This window comes from Artemia franciscana, chromosome 9 (genome assembly GCF_032884065.1).
Source record: "Artemia franciscana chromosome 9, ASM3288406v1, whole genome shotgun sequence".
NCBI classification, from domain to species: domain Eukaryota; kingdom Metazoa; phylum Arthropoda; class Branchiopoda; order Anostraca; family Artemiidae; genus Artemia; species Artemia franciscana.
Genome location: NC_088871.1, coordinates 46899879 through 46918293, shown reverse-complemented (window position 1 = coordinate 46918293; position 18415 = coordinate 46899879). Strand labels below are relative to the sequence as shown.

Below are 18415 nucleotides of genomic sequence, written 5' to 3'. Positions count from 1 at the left end.
CGATAATTTGATTAAACGATATATTGATGCTTTTACTTTCGATATTCGATATATTGATTTCGATATTTCTGATTAGTTTTTTTTCTTGCTCAGATTAACTTTAGGTTTTGCCAAAATTCAAAAACAAAGATTGTAATTGGAGAGTATTTTGCCCAAATTTTTGATGGAAATAAAAAAAAATGTAATGGAAATATTTCCATTACATTAATGAATGCCACAAAAACCCTCCTTTGAATTACTCAGGATCAAGATAAAGAAAAATAAGCTGCTGTGTATTTTTGCCTGTCAAAATCAACGACATGTCAATATTTTCCCTTGAAAATTAGTTCTGCTTTTCAGTGATTAAATAAATAAAATTATTTCTTTCAACTGAAAGTAAGGAACTACATTAAAACTTAAAAGAACACAAATTGTTCCGTATATAAGGGAGATAACCCCTCCTCAGTACCTCGCTCTTCAAGCCAAAGTTTATTTTTGTAATTGAAAGATCCCCTTACTCTAATTAAACGGCTCTTTGTGTTTCAGGAAATGTTGTTAAATAAATGGAACAAAAAGGTAAAATTATTGTAAAGAGTGAGGTATTGAGGAGGAGGATCCACCTCATATGCGCGATAATTTCTGTTTTTTTAAGTTTTAGTGTTGCTCCTTACTTTTACTTAAAAAAAATAATTTTTTTTATTTAACTTCTGATCGTTTTTCAAATAGTTCCGGAAAATCTGCGTTTTCTCTCCAGGAAAAATCACCATCTCAAGAAAGTTCCTCTCGCGTTAGATGCCCCTTCCCGAAGAAAATTTAATCCCTGCTGAAAATTCTCCCAAGAAGAATTCTTGCGGATAATGCCGCCTGGTAAATTCTTTTGAGCCTACTTTCGTTTGAAAAAAAAAAGACTTGCTTTTCTTTTAATTTCAAATCGTGTCGGAAATTCTCCACCCGTGAGAAATTCCCTGGAAATTATCCCCTTTCAATATCTCAGTGGAAAGTTTCTCCCGCGCAAAATTCCGCCATGAAGAATCTCTCCCGCGGAAAATCCTCCCGACGGAAAAATCCCACACACCATTTCAACTCCTTTGAAAATATTCCCTGGGCAACTTCCTCGGTATATCTCCACACATAAAATTGAGTTGTCAAAGAGAAAGTAAGTCAAATAAAAGAATTTCATATAATAATTCTGGTAAATTTCCTCCAAGTATAGTTTCCCTGGGAAAATCCACCCCCCGGAAACTTCCTTTCCCACGGAAAAATTTACAAACTATGAAATGAAATTTGAACTGAATCTAAAGAGGCTACTATGTACATGTACATTGCCAAAAGAACGTACCTCAAGAATTGGTTTGGGTATTAAGTTGAATCTTTCAGAGAATATTTAAAGGGAAGATCATCTAACTAAAAGGCAACATGTGCACGCTATTACTAATACCACTTCAGTTACTCTTTCTGTTGCAACTACTATTAGGGCTAAGAGCATTGAGATGAAAATTTGAAGAAATATATGAACAAACAGGTTATCAAAAGAACATATTAGAAATGTCATAGCAATGCTAATTGTATTAAGTTGAAACTTCGAGGACTTGATGAGAGGGATATTCAATTGACCAAAAGATGCTATTACACTATTACAGCTACTATTTCAACTATGCCTAAGGTTATGAAGGTGAAATTTTCGAGGGATTTTTTTTTTTTTGGGGGGGGGGTAACTTAATTACAGCACGTCATCTGTATGCATATCGTCCAAAGGGCGTAACAACAATATCTTGGAACAGTTTGGAATTATCACCTCTTGTAAGGGGCCCAACCTAGGCACCAAAGAACTAACTGAAGTTTTACCGAGAAGCTTGCTTCTTTCAGGTAACTGACATGAGTTTCACTGTTTCTACCAATCTCTATAATTAGCACAAGTTACAACATTTTGGTTCTTTGTACATTTATTAAACACACTTTAACAGAAATAAAAGAACAGAAAATTTAATTGGAACTAATTTGTCCGACAGAATTTCGCTCTGGAGATATGCTCTTGTCATCAACGCCATCATGCGTTTGGTGGAAGTTTTGAAAATACTCTTTTTTAAAACCTTTGGTTCCATCCGGCCCTCTCGGCTGCCTAATTACAATAACTCTGGGGCCAGAATATGGCTCTTCTTTTTTGTAATTTGCACCTCTCCTGTACGGTGGCACATACACATTGGTAACTGCGACTTCGTCTCTGTTGTCGACGATTGATTTTTCCATTAAAATGTCTTTTTCTGTGACAGCATCAATTTTTACATGATTTTCTGCGTCTGAAGTGTTAGCTCCGGTACCTTTTATACCACTGGAAGGAGGATCTTTTTCTGAGCTAGGGTTTGAACCACGCCTCCACCAACTATCTGATGATGAGCCTGGGGCAGGACTTTGCCGCGTTTTTGCTGAAACATTTCTTATTCGTTTCTTTGAATTTGAGGTGGTGCCACTCTCATCCTGTTCACGACTAGAAGAAGGTTTCCTTGAGCTCAGCTTTGTTCCACGGTGTAACCACGGTGTATCTGAAGGTGCTACTTGATCCTGGGTCACTTTGTTCTCACCAATGGGCTCAATTTTATTCTGGCTTAGATGTAAATATTCTTTTTGAGCCTCATTTTTGTTGGAATTCTCGTAAAGATTTTGGCCTTTGGTACAGTTCAATTTCTTTTTATTCAAGTTTGATTTTCCACCGTTTTTTTTCTTGGCTTCATCAGAATTCTGTTTTTCTGGGGCTTCACTTTGTTTTTCCTTGCTCATACCGTTTTTGAGACATTCTATGTCCGAAATCAACTTGTTCACTTCTGCTGCTTGCGAATCGCGAAGCGTCGATATTCTCCTTAGAATATTATCAATCCTGATGTTGAAATTCAGGTCACTTCCAACAGTTGGTTTTGGGATATTATCTACCTTTTTAGAATCAATCACTGTTTGCTTGGATTGAAAAAGGTTTTTTGCTGATATACGTTCTACTTGTTGCAGCTTTTTCACTTCTTTTTCTAAATTGGCTACAGTTGAACTCAGTTTGGTCACTTGAAAATAAAAACTAGATAAGATTCCATCTAAATCACGTTTTCCAGTTTGGCTTTCGTATCTTTTCAATTTTTCCGTAATTGAGCTTGTCTGTCGTATAGAATCCATTATTTCTTTTCGTAATCCGAAACTCTTCTTCGCTTCTGGGGATCTATAAAACACGAATAACTTTTTGGCAATTGTGGCAATCTCTTTTTCTAGTTTTTTGAGCGGATCGTTCTGTTTGCTGCCAACCATCTTTTCGACTTCTGAAAAAATGATGACCTTTTTGTCCATCTGACCAGAATTATTATTTTTCAAGTCCTGTTTTGTAGTGTCAGGCTCCAATTTAGAAATTCTTGTAGATTTAAGTATATTCACCTTCTTCACTACTGCTCTCTTTTCTCCTGCAGGACACCATACATCATTTTTCTTCTCAAAATTTTTAGCTTTGCTAAGAAATTGAGTTGGCATGATAGATTGTTTGCTTTACATAAACTTGATATTGATTAACTGATAAGAAATTCATTGGAAACAGTCATTTTATACAAGATATGACGTCATTTATGAGGTTGTATATAGTTATGATGATGTCATTCAGTATAATTTTTCACTATCAATCAATTTAGAAAATGCATTTCGATGACGTCATGTAAAAATGAATTACTTTTCCTACTCTATATTAACAGTCAGCTTTGTGCTACCTGCAATAGAAAAATACTGCTAGCTGGTGCTTTGACTTTATCCACAGGGGGAGCGTGTCTGAACCCCTAACCTCCGAAATATTTCTTTTATTACTAAACTGGTATTAAATATGGAGGTAAAAAAAAACAATATTTTTCCTACAAAGATAAAAATAATTTTTTAGACTAGTAAATTGGCCGGAAAATGTGGGTAAAAAAAAAAATTATTTGAGACCGTTAGACATTGAAGGTAAACCTTTTCTTTCTAATCATAGTAGTGGCAATAGAAGCAGCGGGAGTAGTTTTAGTAGTGGCCGGAGTAGAGGCAGCAATAGTTCACATAGTTCCCTTTGGTTAGTTCAATTCCCCCCTTTTTTAATGACTGGTGTTTTCTTTGTATACTTTAAGTATTTTCCTTTTTAACTAAAGTTAAAATCATATCTTAATAATATTTCTTAATCAAATATATTAAATAAGATATTTGGAATGAAATTGTCAGTCGATATGCGTCTATATTCAATGTTGTAACATGATTGGGTCAGTATGGCTTCAGCCCTTTAGAAGACCAGAAATTATGCAAATTTGTAATCTGTATATTTCAATGATTTTCCCCCTACCCATCCATCCAAAGTTCTATAGCTCAACTACTATGAAAATTTGTAGCAAAGTGTTGTGCGAAATATAAGTAGTAAGCCAAAATACTAATGTGTGTGCAGAAAACGAAGTTCAGAAATATTTCTTTTTTATTGACTAATAGAAACAATAAAGTTAATCAAATCAAAGACGAACTGAAAATAACAATAATAATAATAATAAAAAATGTTGTTCAGTAAAGAAGTTTTTTCAAAGAAATACAAAATGCTTACTGCAAAAGGCAGTAAGCCAAAGGCGAGCAAAAGTGAATTAAAATAATAATAATTTCAACCTAAAAACGAAAACGAATCATTATCAATGAATAAATGAGATCCAAAACGACAGAAAGTACAATGGATAATCCAACTTGAATAAAAAAGAAACCTCCACAAACAGATGTAGGATTGACCAGAAATGTAATTTCCATTCGGGTAAGCCCTCTCCTGATTTTATATGTCATTGGTTCGATACGATCACCTTAAAAAAAATAAGGTAAAATTCTAGTTAATTGACTTCTTGCTATCTCAAAAAGGGTTTAGGTTAGGAAAATGAAACTTTCAGGGAAGAATCTACAGACTAAAGTATGTCCCGGGAAGGTATTTTGAAGCAACTACCTCCACTCCTTCTCCCTCTAGAGGGCCCTGACCTTTGGTGACCTTTAAAAGTATATGTGTTATAAAAGTGAAACCTTGCAAAATAGATCTTCTGCTTAATTGAAGTACAACAAAATTGTTTTCAGCTTCATAACTTTGCTCAATCCATTTTATAAGGTTTTAAAGATATGCAAATACATTTCCTAAATTTTGAAAATTAACATTGATATGGCTCAGAATCCTACTCAAATAACAGGAATTGCATTTTCAGAACTAAAGGCAGAGAAAAAGCAACTAGTAACTGAAAATTAAGGTAAAATGTTGTTTTGTCAAAATTTCAATAGGTATAGACCTGTCATGTAGACAAATTCCAGGGCCTTCTAGAGGGAGAAGGAGTGGAGATGGTACTTTAAAATACCTTCCTAGGACATACTTTAGCCTGTAGACCCATCCCTGAAAGTTTCATTTTCCTAACCTAAACCCTTTCTAAGATAGCAAGAAGTCAATCAACTAGAATTTTACCAAAAATAATAATAAAAAAAATTCGTTCTAGCTAAAATTATGAAATTTCAGATTTTTACAGACGGAAGCTAGAAACTCTTACAGTAAGATTCTCTGATGCATGGACATTCATTTTATGACAACTTAGTTTAGGTATTTCTGACACCCATATTACAAGACTTCCACAACTTGAATCGATAAGATTTTCTTGGAACTAAAGACTCCCTATTGAAAATCTGGAAAGCCGTTACAGATGCAGTTGCTGACGAAAGCTTGCCTTGCATTGACTATTCGTCGTGTGATGCCCACAAACTGGCCTGATTTGGTAACGGTTGAATCACGGGGATTGTCATGGCACTTACATCTGTTGATACACAATCCTGTTAAGCCAAATCCATGTCTCTTGCTATTTACTCTCAATTTGGACACGATCGTCAGGCTTAATATAATTTGTTGAAACGCGGATTGAGGTATGTGGTAATCATGACGGGTATGATCTAAATAAGGCCTATAAGTCTAGAAGGTATTTTATATATTCAAGCCTTTCAGAGGTTTATCAGCAATATTTGAAAGTCCACTCTCACTAAACGTAGTTTGAATACAGGTTATGCCAACTTCTTGATACAGCTGTGTATGAGCATATATGAGTCAATGGATTGAATACATTATTCTTCTTCTCCACCATTTACGAAACAATTTTCAATGTTGGATCTTTTCTGTTGGATGTTAACCGGTAGATACCACAAAAAGCTTAAAAAACATCGTTTTCGATATCAATATTTACCTTTCGATATTCGGTGCGATATATCGATATCCAATATCGCCCAACACTTACACGATACTAATTTTGTGGAAGAGTGAAGAAACTGACAACTCAATTTTTTATTATTTTTATAAGGAATAAAAACCTTTAATTATAGGTTTTGTAGGATTCACTGCTTTGTAATTTATTTAAATTATTCAATACCAATGAAATGAATATCACTGAGATTAGTCCTAAGGCTCTCTCATAGATAAATTTAAAAATTGTGAAAAATTCTTTCTAGTATTTTCAACTCCCCTTCTCAGGAAAGATCCTCTGACCACTGGATTATTTCAGGTTATATGATTCGGGTTCACTTCTTTGCTCTAGGGTTAAGTGTTCACCTGAAACTGAGTTTTGGGTTTTCAGGTGTTATTAACTGGATTTAGTTTGAACAGCGAAGCTTTTTGTAGGTTTCCAGTACGCTTTAAAACAAATTTGCAATAAAATCTAATTTTTCTGAAACTGAAAGGTTTACACCTTATTTTTTAAAATTATTATTTTATTTTATTACCTTTTTTTAGACAGGACTGGTTAGACATGACGAAGGAACGAATCAACGGGACTAGATAAATATAGAAAACAAAAAGAGGTATTCCGAACCGGTAATGACAATAAATAAAAATCTAAAAAATAAACATGATAAAATACACATTATAAAATTTAGCCTGCACACAACCATAACAATTATGAGCTGCAGCCTGAAAAAAAGAAAAAGAAAACGTGCCTGGATTATTTTAATTCGACACTAAAGATGAACCCTTAATATGCCCCACCGGTCTAAATTGGAGGGTTTGTTTTGATATTTTCTTCATCATAGACCTCGACTGATCAATCTACTGCGTTTTATTTAAAATATTGGGGGCAGGCATGTATCATAAAAGGGAGAGGGGGTGCTCACTAAGGCCTGCTCAGGAATTTTCCCGATTTTGATGATTGTTTCTTCATTTCTTGTATAGTTTATTCTTTTTCGAGGTTTTTTACACTTGAGCCGTGAAACAAGTTCTTTTGTATTCGCTTGACAGGATTTCAACTTTATTTTTTTCATAAAACTTGTCATATAATATTTTTTCTAGATTTTGATGATTTCTAATTTTTCATAAAACTTGTCATATAATACCCCTTGAATTGTTGAAGCCAAGATGCAGACAGTGACAACTTTAAGGAAGAGATATCAGAAGACCATTTTTTGTGGGGGGGGAGGTAATCTGGAATCACCGAAATGCGTATTGCCAAGAACACTATTCCTCGATGACGGCCCTCCTCTGATCTATGCGCATGCTTGTTTTTTTTAGGAAAGATATCATTGCGTTCTTGTTTATTATCGGCTTGCATCATTTGAATATTTATTGTTTCTTCAACCTCTGTGTCTTCAGCACTTAACCTTCTTATCTTTATTCTTTTGAATGATGTAACCTTTATTGTGCCCTTTGCTTGGAATTTAATTTGCGTAATTGACTTTTGACCGGCAAAAAATTAAATTTGCAATGTTAATATCCTGTTTCTATTATCAATTTCTATGTATACAAGTCATATCTTCTCGATTTATCGGTTTTCAAAGGTCTCTCATCTTCGTCGCATCTATTCATCAATTTCTTTAATACATTTTCAGTGGCAAACCGTTTATTACACTTTAGAATTTGTAAATTCTAATCTAAAGATTATAAATATCAAAGCAATTTGACCGCATGAAATACACATTATGAAAACAATTGACTAAAATAGTTACCATTATTAAGTTGTTTTTTTTGTTTGTTTTTTTTTACTTTTTGACCCCATTCAAGACTAACCAAGTGTAAAACGGATCTAACATTTGCAATATGTGTCAAAGTAAGTGACCAGAACAGATACAACAGGTTTCTCTATAAATTCTGGAATCCAGGAGCGTATTCAGGGAGGTTCAGATTTAACCTCTCCCCCTTCCCCAAACGTTTGTAAGTAAGTAAGTAATCAGATTAACGACGCTTCTTGACTACTAAGGTCCCTACGTCGGCCCTGCAGTGCATTGCTCCAGCATGATTCGATCTCTGGGTCCCGTATTACCAAACTAAGGTCAAACCCACTGCGCCACCACAGGACAACCCCCCAAACGTTTGTCTCACTCTAGAAAAAAAATTTAAATGCATAATTTTTTTTTTGATTCCCCTCCGCCAAAGACAGATCCTGGATACGGACTCGCTGGAATGCTTTTGGAATTTTTATTAATCTCTAAAAAGAAGCAAAATTTGATATGCCGAAGATTTGAAGCATAAATTTGAAATTTTTTATGAAAACTTGAAGCAAAATTTGATATTTTAAATTTGAGACTTGAAATAATATTGGGCTGTTTGTAACTTGTATTCCCCAAGAAATGACTAAATTTCCGTCAGTAACGTTTGATTTCGTTAAACCAAATATAGATTGGAATTTTCCAAATATTTCTTAGCTCAATCTCCCAAGGATTTGTGCTTCTTTTTGAAAATGACTACCAATTTGAGAATTCTTGGTAAAGGTTGGGGGATTGAGAAAAACGTAATTTCCTGTTCATTATCATCTAGTTGCTAATTGAATAGTTTAAACTTATTTAACGTTTAACAAGTTTGAACATTGTTAAACTTGCAATGAGAAAGGCAATAAGCACCAAGGACAGTAAAGATGAAACCGGATTCTTTAAATTGGCTATGTGGAAAATCAAACAATCATATACGTCCTAAAAATAGCAAAATCTAGAATTTAATTTTAATGAAAAGATATCCATATGCAGCTATCCAGTTTTAGCACTTATTGGGCGCCAAGTTTGAAAATAAGGAACGTGTCAGCAGTAAATGCATCGTCATGGAGCTCTAGAAATTGTAACTATTGATTGATATTGAGAGAATGAGTAAAATTATTTAAGAATGTAACTCTAACATCTTGTTACCAAGTGGAAAATGGACAGAAATGGAAATTATTATGTTTATTTCCTGATGATACTCTATCATGTTCGGGCAGCAATAAGGAAAATAGTCATACAATAAGGGTAATTCAGATGGTTTATCAGTTTTGTGAACCGTTTGAAGGCAATTGAAGACCAAAAATGATTTAAAGATTTATGACCGACCATGTCCACAAGATTTGCAAGCGAGTGGGCGACTGAGATTTCTACTTAACAACGTTTTTAATTCAAAGGGGGCAAAGATTAATTTAAAAAACAGTTTTTCTGAGGAAAATAAAGAGCAATCGTGGTTTTTTGCCTTCTATTTGATTTATTATTGAAAACGAGCAAAGGTCAATTTAAAAACAGTTTTTAAAAAGAACAGGTGAAATATCAAAATTACCCTTATTGTATGTTTATCTGGCTAATTTCTGCTCGAGGCTGATAGAGTACCATCAGGAAATAAAACATTATCATTTTTATACAAGTCTGAAAGAGGTATGCCAGCTTTCCCTCTCATAGTGACTATCTGCCTCTCAAGCCTTTCTAGGCTATATTAAAAATGAACTGCAAACTAAGAATTAACTTTCCTTGGATAAACTTGGTTTATAAAATTAATCCGTGTCTGTTTTTATTTAAATTTAATGTAGAAGCAACACTGCAATTATCATTTTCCGGGGGGAGGGGCAGCCCCGTCATAAACGGAACAAATATTTCCGTTCGTTTTAAGTGTTAATGCTACTCCTTACTTTCAGCTGAAAAACTTATTTAAAAAAAATTAAAATCTTTGATTGTTTTCTAATAATTCTAACATTTTTTTCTTATTAATCATCTATATTTCCGGTATTTGTCCGAAATAGTTCATGTTTGAAGATAACAGCCCCTGGAGAATTCCGCGGTGAACAGTTTACCATATTTTTTTTCACAATTGTTTCTTACTGAACAGACGATTTATGAAACTTATTAAGAGAGTCCGGTGGGGCAGTATACGTGAGGGGTCCTTATAAACCTTCACTTAAGGGTTTGGACCGCAATTATTACAAGGGCACCGTTTTATGCTTCAAGTTTTTTCCCCTTAAGGAGTGGCACTAAAGTGCCGCTTTTAGTGCTATATGACGCTTATGGATGGTAGAGTTGATAAAAGCACGTAGATATGAGTAACAGATTTAAAATGAGCCATTAAACACCTCTGTAAAAAGTTTTCGCAGCCCATCAGTCCCAGCTTTTCCACTTGAGATATGGCATCAAAATTGCCCTAGTGCTTGGCCCCCCCCCCATTGTACTTCCTGGCTGAAGGGCCATGAAACGGGGATCAGCACCGCCGGTTTGGACCTTAAGCGTCTTGTGCAGTCTTAATTATTTAGTTACTATGCGACGTGGTTCGCTCTTTTCTTAGTTGCAGCTAATGGTGCAGCCATGACATCTTTCTCGTGTATTGCTCCCTCCTTCTTATGTTGTAATAGACAGGTTTTCAACAAATTGGTAATATGTATTTCCAACCATTTTTAATCAAGAAAACAAATTTGAAAAAATAAAATCCTGAAAATCTGAGTATAGAACAATCTTTAGAATAAGAGTTCAGGCCTTACTTCACGCCATGAGCATGGGAATCGGATAATAAAATCCAAGACATTTTAATCAAGATGTTAATATGATTAAAGATGAAATAATATGAATTTATTCAAGATGCTAATATGTGTTTCTGACATATTTTACTCAGGAAAACAAATTTGAAATTTTTTTTTATGGATATCGGTTTACAGAACGATCATTAAAATAATAATTCAGGGCTCTGGCGAATCCAGGGGGACCCTGGGTCCTCAAGATTTTTCTGTTGCCCTCATTCCTTTTTTTATTTTTGTCCCATAGCTCCCCCCCGCAAGATTTTGCTCTAGATCCGCCCTTGATTCAAGGGCTTATTTCACGCCGTAGATATGAGAATTGAATAATAAAACTCAAGACGTTTTGTTCAAGATGTTAATATGATTAAAGTGATATGATATGAATTTATTCTAGATGTTAATATGTGTTTCTGACATGTTTTACTCAGGAAAACAAATTCGAAAAAAATTCTGAAAATCGGAGTACAGAACAATCTTTAAAATAAGAGTTCATGGCTTTACTTCACGCCATAGGCATGGGAATTGGATCATAAAATCCAAGACATTTTAATCAAGATGCTAATGTGATTAAAGATGAAATGATCTGAATTTATTCAAGAATAAATCGGTTTACAGAACGATCAATAGAATAATAATTGAGGGCAATGGTGGATCCAGGGGGACCCTGGGCCCCCAAGATTTTTCTGTTGTCCCCATTCCTTTTTTATTTTCTTGTCCCATTGCCCCCCTCGTCCCCAAGATTTTGCTCTAGATCCACCCCTGATTCAGGGCTTATTTCACGCCATAGATATGAGAATTTAATCATAAAATTCAAGACATTTTAATCAACAATGTTATCCTATCCTTATGCTGATTTCCATCCATTTCCCCTTTCTCTTTACAAATAATGAAGGACATTATTATTCCTTGTGGATACGGATGTTCGCCAGAAAATTGAATTTTTTGTTCGGAACTGCTTTTGCTTTCTTCAATATTCTTAGGCCTGTATCTGGATTGCTGGTGGAGGAATATCAAGAAAATTGCCGATTCCTTGTTAACCTCAAGGTGAACTAAGAGGGAGATAAGGTTTTCTATCGATTAGCTCTGCTCCGTTTTCCTCCGAGAAACTGACGCTTGCTTCTCTAAGTGCTTTACCCAATTAGATTCTTTTTCTTCAAATCTGGGATCATGTGGTACTATGTGGGATTTGGGGACTGTCAGTGATTGGTTGTACAGTGTTGTCAAATGCTGGACGAAAAAGTGTTTTGCTAATCAGAAAAGGAATAGCTTTAATCATGACCGGTAATAGTTGACGCTTTAGAGAGTAAGAAACTCATACTTTTATTTTGCTAATTTATGTTTTCTTATTTCAATAAGTCTTTGAATTTAATTGGCTAATACTTCAGCAAACTCGCAATTTCAAACAACCTGAAGCTTACATACTTTTAAACATACCCACCATCCTACCCGGCCCATCCTCTGTGGCGACCACCCACGAATCTCAAATATTTTGTCGTTTTGGGAAGGTTTATCCCAACAGTTTTAACCATATGCAAAACCAATTCGCTTCTGTAGAGGCGCCATAAGCAATCAGTGCGCTATTTGGTACTTGTGTACTATTCAGAACACACTCAGTAAGTGAAGCTAGGTTCTCTCGTGAAACAAACTACGATGCAGGTACATTTTATGAGGAAATCCGGTTTCATAGCCACAAAGACAAAACTCAACTTGGTTTGCTACGCGTAGTGATAGAAGATAGTGTCTGAACATGGATTTTGAAATGAAGATTTGGGATTTGCCAAAGACTGAAAAATAGGCAATTATATTTTTCCAGGATATGGGGTTGTTTCCCACAACAAAACAGTTCGTCAATGGACACAACATGACTTTATATTCTGACGAGAAGGAACATTTTTGTTCCTTCTGTTCCAAGTTTAACCTAACCTGAATCACAAAAATAATTTTGTCGATTGTGTTCCGAATAATGCACAAGCACTGGTTATTTTTAGAGTCGAACCGATAGGAAGGCAAAGGCATGTAATGAAATTGACTGGCTCAACGTTTGCATTTCCAAGAGCAATCGTAAAACCATCGGCGATTAATTTCCAATTAAAAATCAAGATTTCCGACTTTTCTGCGTCAAACTCTAATTCGAGCTGCTTATAATCATCATGAAGGATAATAAAGTTTTCCTTCATACCAGAAACAGTGCGACTCGAATTAAATGTCTCATCCGCATATGATATTAACAAAACATCGATACATCACAGGACACAAGTTGTTTTACATCTCTCAGTACTTTTCTGTTATAGCGACCCCACACAATAAGTGAATTTAGGTTATTTTTTTATGAAAAATATCAAAAACATGATGGAAAATATAATACTTTAGAAACAAATTTGGGTCATATATTTGCACATTAGGGGTGGATGGGGGAGGGAATGCAAAATGTGTCAGCTACAATTATTCTGGATATTCTTATGAAGTAAGAATTTTTTTTGTAACTTCATGTTGTCCAAATACTTTACCCGCATCCCTCCTAGTGTGCAAATATGTACCCCAAAATATATAAGTCTAATGTATTCTGTCACCCGCCACTTGTTTTTCACTGAACGTAAGCTTATTGTCTCTTAATAGAGACAGATGAAAAACCAGGTTCTAGGTTTGTCCTCGAGTTTTACACAGCGTAATTATTGAGTGGGGTCGCTATATCAGAAAAGTACCCATCTCTCTTGTCCTCGAATCATAGTACTATTAAAAGCGGTAGGTGAAGTTATAGCCCCTTGTCGAAGCTCTTTTTTAACTGGGACAATAGGATAATTTTTATTTCAATATCCGGATGCTGATGCGGGAGCTTCAGTTCGGCTTTCAGATTTACATGTGTATGCTTAAGTTCATATACATACATTATGTATTTTGCAATGTTTTTGAAATAAACGGAATAGTGTCTGCTAAATAATAGCTTTTCTTCGATACCGTTTGTAGAAAAATGTGCTATGGAAGACTTAGGACAGTCCCGCGCCACCTTTATTTTTTTGCAGTTTGATGTTTGGTATCCATTACGAAACAATTCTCAAAATAAGTTTTTAGACAGCTTAAAAATACATTTAGGCTTGTATTTTTCACAGATTTTTGAGGGGACGCCCCCCCGAAAACCTTCATTTCACCTGGAGGATATCGATAAACTTTTAATGATGGCCCCATCCCCCCAATCGACATGCTGAAATTATGCCCAGTCCATGCAATACAAGGTTATGACCTTCATTTGTTTACGCCTTTTCTAGTTGAACGATAATATAAAATAATGCATTTGTTACTGAGGGTTGAAAGAAGTTAAACTTTTCAGGGGTGCCAATTCCCAAAGATATAGGGGAGGGCAAAAATTTGTTGTGCCAATTTTTTAATCAAGATCCGGAGAATAGTATTTTGAAAAATCGAGCTAGGAATAATTTTTTCCTAATTCGAAGTTCTGAACGTTTATCCATAAATTCCCTTTAATTTCCCAGAATAAAAATTTTAGCAGCTAGTGGTTTCGATCCACCGACCTCTGGGTTATGGGCCCAGCGCGCTTCCGCTGCGCCAAGCTGCTGCTATTAGAAAATGGTTGTAGTAATATTTTGTATGAGGAGTAGGAAATCATTTTTACAATGGGCTTGCCAAGTGAAGTGATGGAATATGACAACAGCGGGGCTACTGTGGAATTATTAAAGTGAATAATGCACTTTTGTATATAGTTGTCCCACTATCACAAGAATTTAACTTTTTCGATTACAGTAATTTTAGAAGCAGATAATTTGAATAAAGTAGAAGCGGCGTTTCGGTGACCAAAATTTTGAAATATTCTTTTTGTTTAAAATAGTCCAAAGATCATATAGTAATGCCTCCTTAGTTGACACGACCCACCAGAGGCTGGAAATAGGGGTCGTTAGTTATGCCTCAGGTGCATATATGGTTGTATGGAATGGGTGGTCGTATAAACTTTAGAGTTGGCCCATTTGGTTAGAAATTGAAATTTCTAGATCTAGAAATCTCTAGTCATTCTCTGGTCAGTCTCTAGCAATTTCTAGTCAAAAGTAATCGAAGGGTAACTAGCCCCCGGTAAAATTCTAGTTAATTGACTTCTTGCTATCTCAGAAAGGGTTTAGGTTAGGAAAATGAAACTTTCAGGGATGGGTCTACAGGCTAAAGCATGTCCTGGGAAGGTATTTTAAAGTACCCACCTCCACTCCTTCTCCCTCTAGAGGACCCTGAATTTTGCCTACATGACAGGTCTATACCTATTGAAATTTTGACAAAACAACATTTTACCTTAATTTTCAGTTACTAGTTGCTTTTTCTCTGCTTTTTGTTTCTGAAAATGCAATTCCTGTTATTTGAGTAGAATTTTGAGCCATATCAATATTTTTTTTTTAATTAGAAAATGTATTTGCATATCTTTAAAACCTTATAAAATGGAATTGACCAAGGTTATGAAGCTGAAAAAAATTTTGTTGTACTTCAATTAAGCAGAATATTTATTTTGCAAGGTTTCGGTTTTATAACACACGAATTTGTAAAGGTCATCAAAGGTCAGGGCCCACTAGAGGGAGAAGGAGTGGAGGTAGTTGTTTCAAAATACCTTCCCGGGACATACTTCAGTCTGTAGATTCATCCCTGAATGTTTCATTTTCCTAACCTAAACTCTTTCTGAGATAGCAAGAAGTCAATTAACTAGAATTTTACCCTAGCCCCCCTACGCCCTTTTTGCCCCAAATGCATCTGATCGAAGTTTTGAGATAACCACTTTCTTCAAAATAGTCTAAAGGTCATATAGCAATATCTCCTTGGTTGGCAAAACCCCCCCAGCACCCGGAAACAAGGGTTGTAGGTTAAGCCCCATGTGCTTATATGGTTTTATAGAATGGGTGGTAATATAAACTTTGGAGAAGGTCTATTTAGTTAGGAATTGAAAATTCTAGATCCTTTTTAAGGGTCAAAAGTAATCGAAGGGTAACTAGCCCTCCTACACCCTTTTTGCCCCACATGCATCTGATCGAAATTTTTAGGTAACCACTTTCTTCGAAATAGTGCAAAGATCATACCTACGATGACGCAACCCTCAAGGGCCTAGGGAAAGGGTTGTAAGTTATGCCCAGGGTCATATACACTGTTCAAGACACACAGTTTTCAGTAAAGTACCAGTAACGGTGTAGACTTTTGACTTTTACAGTTAGGGAGGGGAAAGTAGCTAAACTCTTGCTTTTAGTGATTTTTCTTTGTTTTAAGGTTGATTTGTATATTCAATTTAAGCTTTACTCGTTTTAAGACTGATTTATTCATTTATATTAGTACCTGCTGTATGTTTTTTTGCTATGATTGTCTATTTAATTTCTGTTTGTTTTGGCTGTAATTTATTCTTTTATAGTAATTTCTAGTCGTTGTGAGTGTGGATTATTATAGGAATTTTTTGTGCTGATCCTAAGTGTAATATGGCCTTTACTTAATTTCTGCTGATCTTAAGTTTAATATGGACTTTACTTTTCTTTAAAAAAACCTTAAAATACTAAAAAAAAAAAAAGTCTAAAGTATAAAATACAAAATAGAAAGTCTACAGTTGAAAATACAAAAAAGAAAAGAAAAAAAAGGCTAAGCGTAAATAAAACATAATCCAATAGCTTCTTGGTTTTTTCTATTTGAACATTTTATACTTGTTTTTTTTTTCATCCTAAAAAATGTAAAATGCACTGTGAGTGGGCATGAAATACCACAAAATGCAAGTAAGTCTCACTTATCTGAATGCAACTTCTTCAGATCGATGTTTGCCTCCATTGCCAATTCGGGCGATTATCTGCATTCAACTACCTTGTAAATAGTCATCTTTATTCCTCAACTAATCATTCGTAAACTGATGGCCACAGTTGTGGTCATCGCTGCAACCTAGTAAAGAACGAAGTTCAGCCATTAGTAACCAAATATTTAAAAATGGTTTTTGAAAAAAAAAACTGTCCAGTGACAAAAAAAAAATATTTGAAGCTGATTCAGGAATGATAGCTATGATTTCGATTGATCTTGATGGTAAAAGTTTATCGCGAAAGCAAATTTTATGGGAATTTCAAACGATAGCCTGAAAACTCTCGAAAATGGTGTTGGATCGAAATAAAAACTATACCATTGGAATCGCCATGGTGTTGAATGGTGTTGATGAAAATGGTGTTGAATCGAAATGAAAACTATACCATTGGAATCGCCATGGTTGAAAACCTTTTTTGGAAAATTAATGCAAGAACAATGAAAATTTCTTTTTTGCAGCACCGATGTGTCCTCTTTTTTCTTGTTTTTTTTATGGTTTTTTTGATTTCCAAAGATGGCACTTATAATACTACTTATAATATTGAGTAATATCCTATGCACTTCATTCAATAATGTATTCATTGGATCGCTAGTTTGTTTACACTTAACATTGCCTCTGAAAGAGTAAGAGTGACCTATGAAAGAGTAAGTCAGAAAGAGGAGCACTCTTTCGTGCTCGTAAAGGCGTATCTGCATACATTACGGCTGGACTTACACTAGAAACATACACTACACTAGAAACATGCTTTAAACATTTAAAGCGTAACTCCCTTCTCTCCTTTTTTCTCAAAATCTTCCGATTAAAACTATGAGAAAGCCATTAAGCTAAAAAAAACATTTATATGCAAATTTGGTTTTAATTATTTATGTGTGGAGAGCCAAGATCAAAACATGCATTAATTAAATAAATGTCCAGAAATTAAATAAAAAAACAAGTTTTTTTTTTAAATGAAACTAAGAAGCGAAATTAAAACTTAAAACGGACAGAAATTACTCCGTATATGAAAGGGGATTTTCCTCTTCAACGTCCCGCTCTTTACACTAAAGGTTTTTACTGTTAAGAGGTAGAGCTAAGAGAAAGAGTCAAACTTTAGCGTAAAGAGCGGGGCGTTGAAGAGGAAAAGCCCCTTTCATATACGGAGTAATTTCATATAAGGAAGTATGCGCATATTGCCTTTTCGTCAGTTGTACAACCCCCTCATCATGCCCTGAAAGTTTGCACTTAATATTCTTAAGCCATTCATAAAATTAAAAATCTTTATTTCGATCTAAATGTTTCTATTTCTCATAATATCAGAAAAAAACCGTTATAACCGAGATTACCGAAAAAATGATTTAAATTCAAAGAAGATGCCTGCAGTATACTGATATGCTGCAGTATTGAACTAGCTCTCAAAGGGATTACACCTGTTTGAACTTTTGAATTGTTTGAACTTGATTCCTTAGCTCTGAATTAATTCAGTGACTACAGATTTTGTGCAATCTGATGCTTGAATTTATCACACAATCAGATTTTTGGCGTTTTGAATTGAGAAAATTAGATTCGATAGCCAAGTGTGGTGTATAGAGAAAATTAGATATAATTTGCCTGCGCGTTAATTACACTTTTTAGTGTAGAGAAGGATTAGCAGTTGGGCCGACCTCGCACAGTTTGAACTGATTGTTCACTTGGATACATTAGTGAGGCTCGGCCCTCACGGAAAGATAAGTTTCTTTCACTTTATAATCTTTCATTTACTAGGCATGAATCCTGCGAACATTAAAATCGGTGATTTATTCCTAGCGAAATTTGCGGGCTATCCCCTCTGGCCAATTCGAATCTTAGAGGCAATGACGACGAATACCGGAGACTGCAAATTTGCTGTTTTTTGCTA

General features: G+C 35.0%; 1 protein-coding gene and 1 non-coding gene across 2 annotated transcripts in view; one reads left to right on the top strand and one right to left on the bottom strand.

Moving 5' to 3' along the window:
* Positions 1–18415, top strand: part of LOC136031487 (semaphorin-2A-like) — a gene marked incomplete in the record, with an annotated part of 365554 nt that overhangs the window by 21434 nt on the left and 325705 nt on the right.
* Trnam-cau (transfer RNA methionine (anticodon CAU)) lies at positions 14230–14301 on the bottom strand. Its single transcript has one exon. It is a non-coding gene; the product is annotated as a tRNA-Met (tRNA).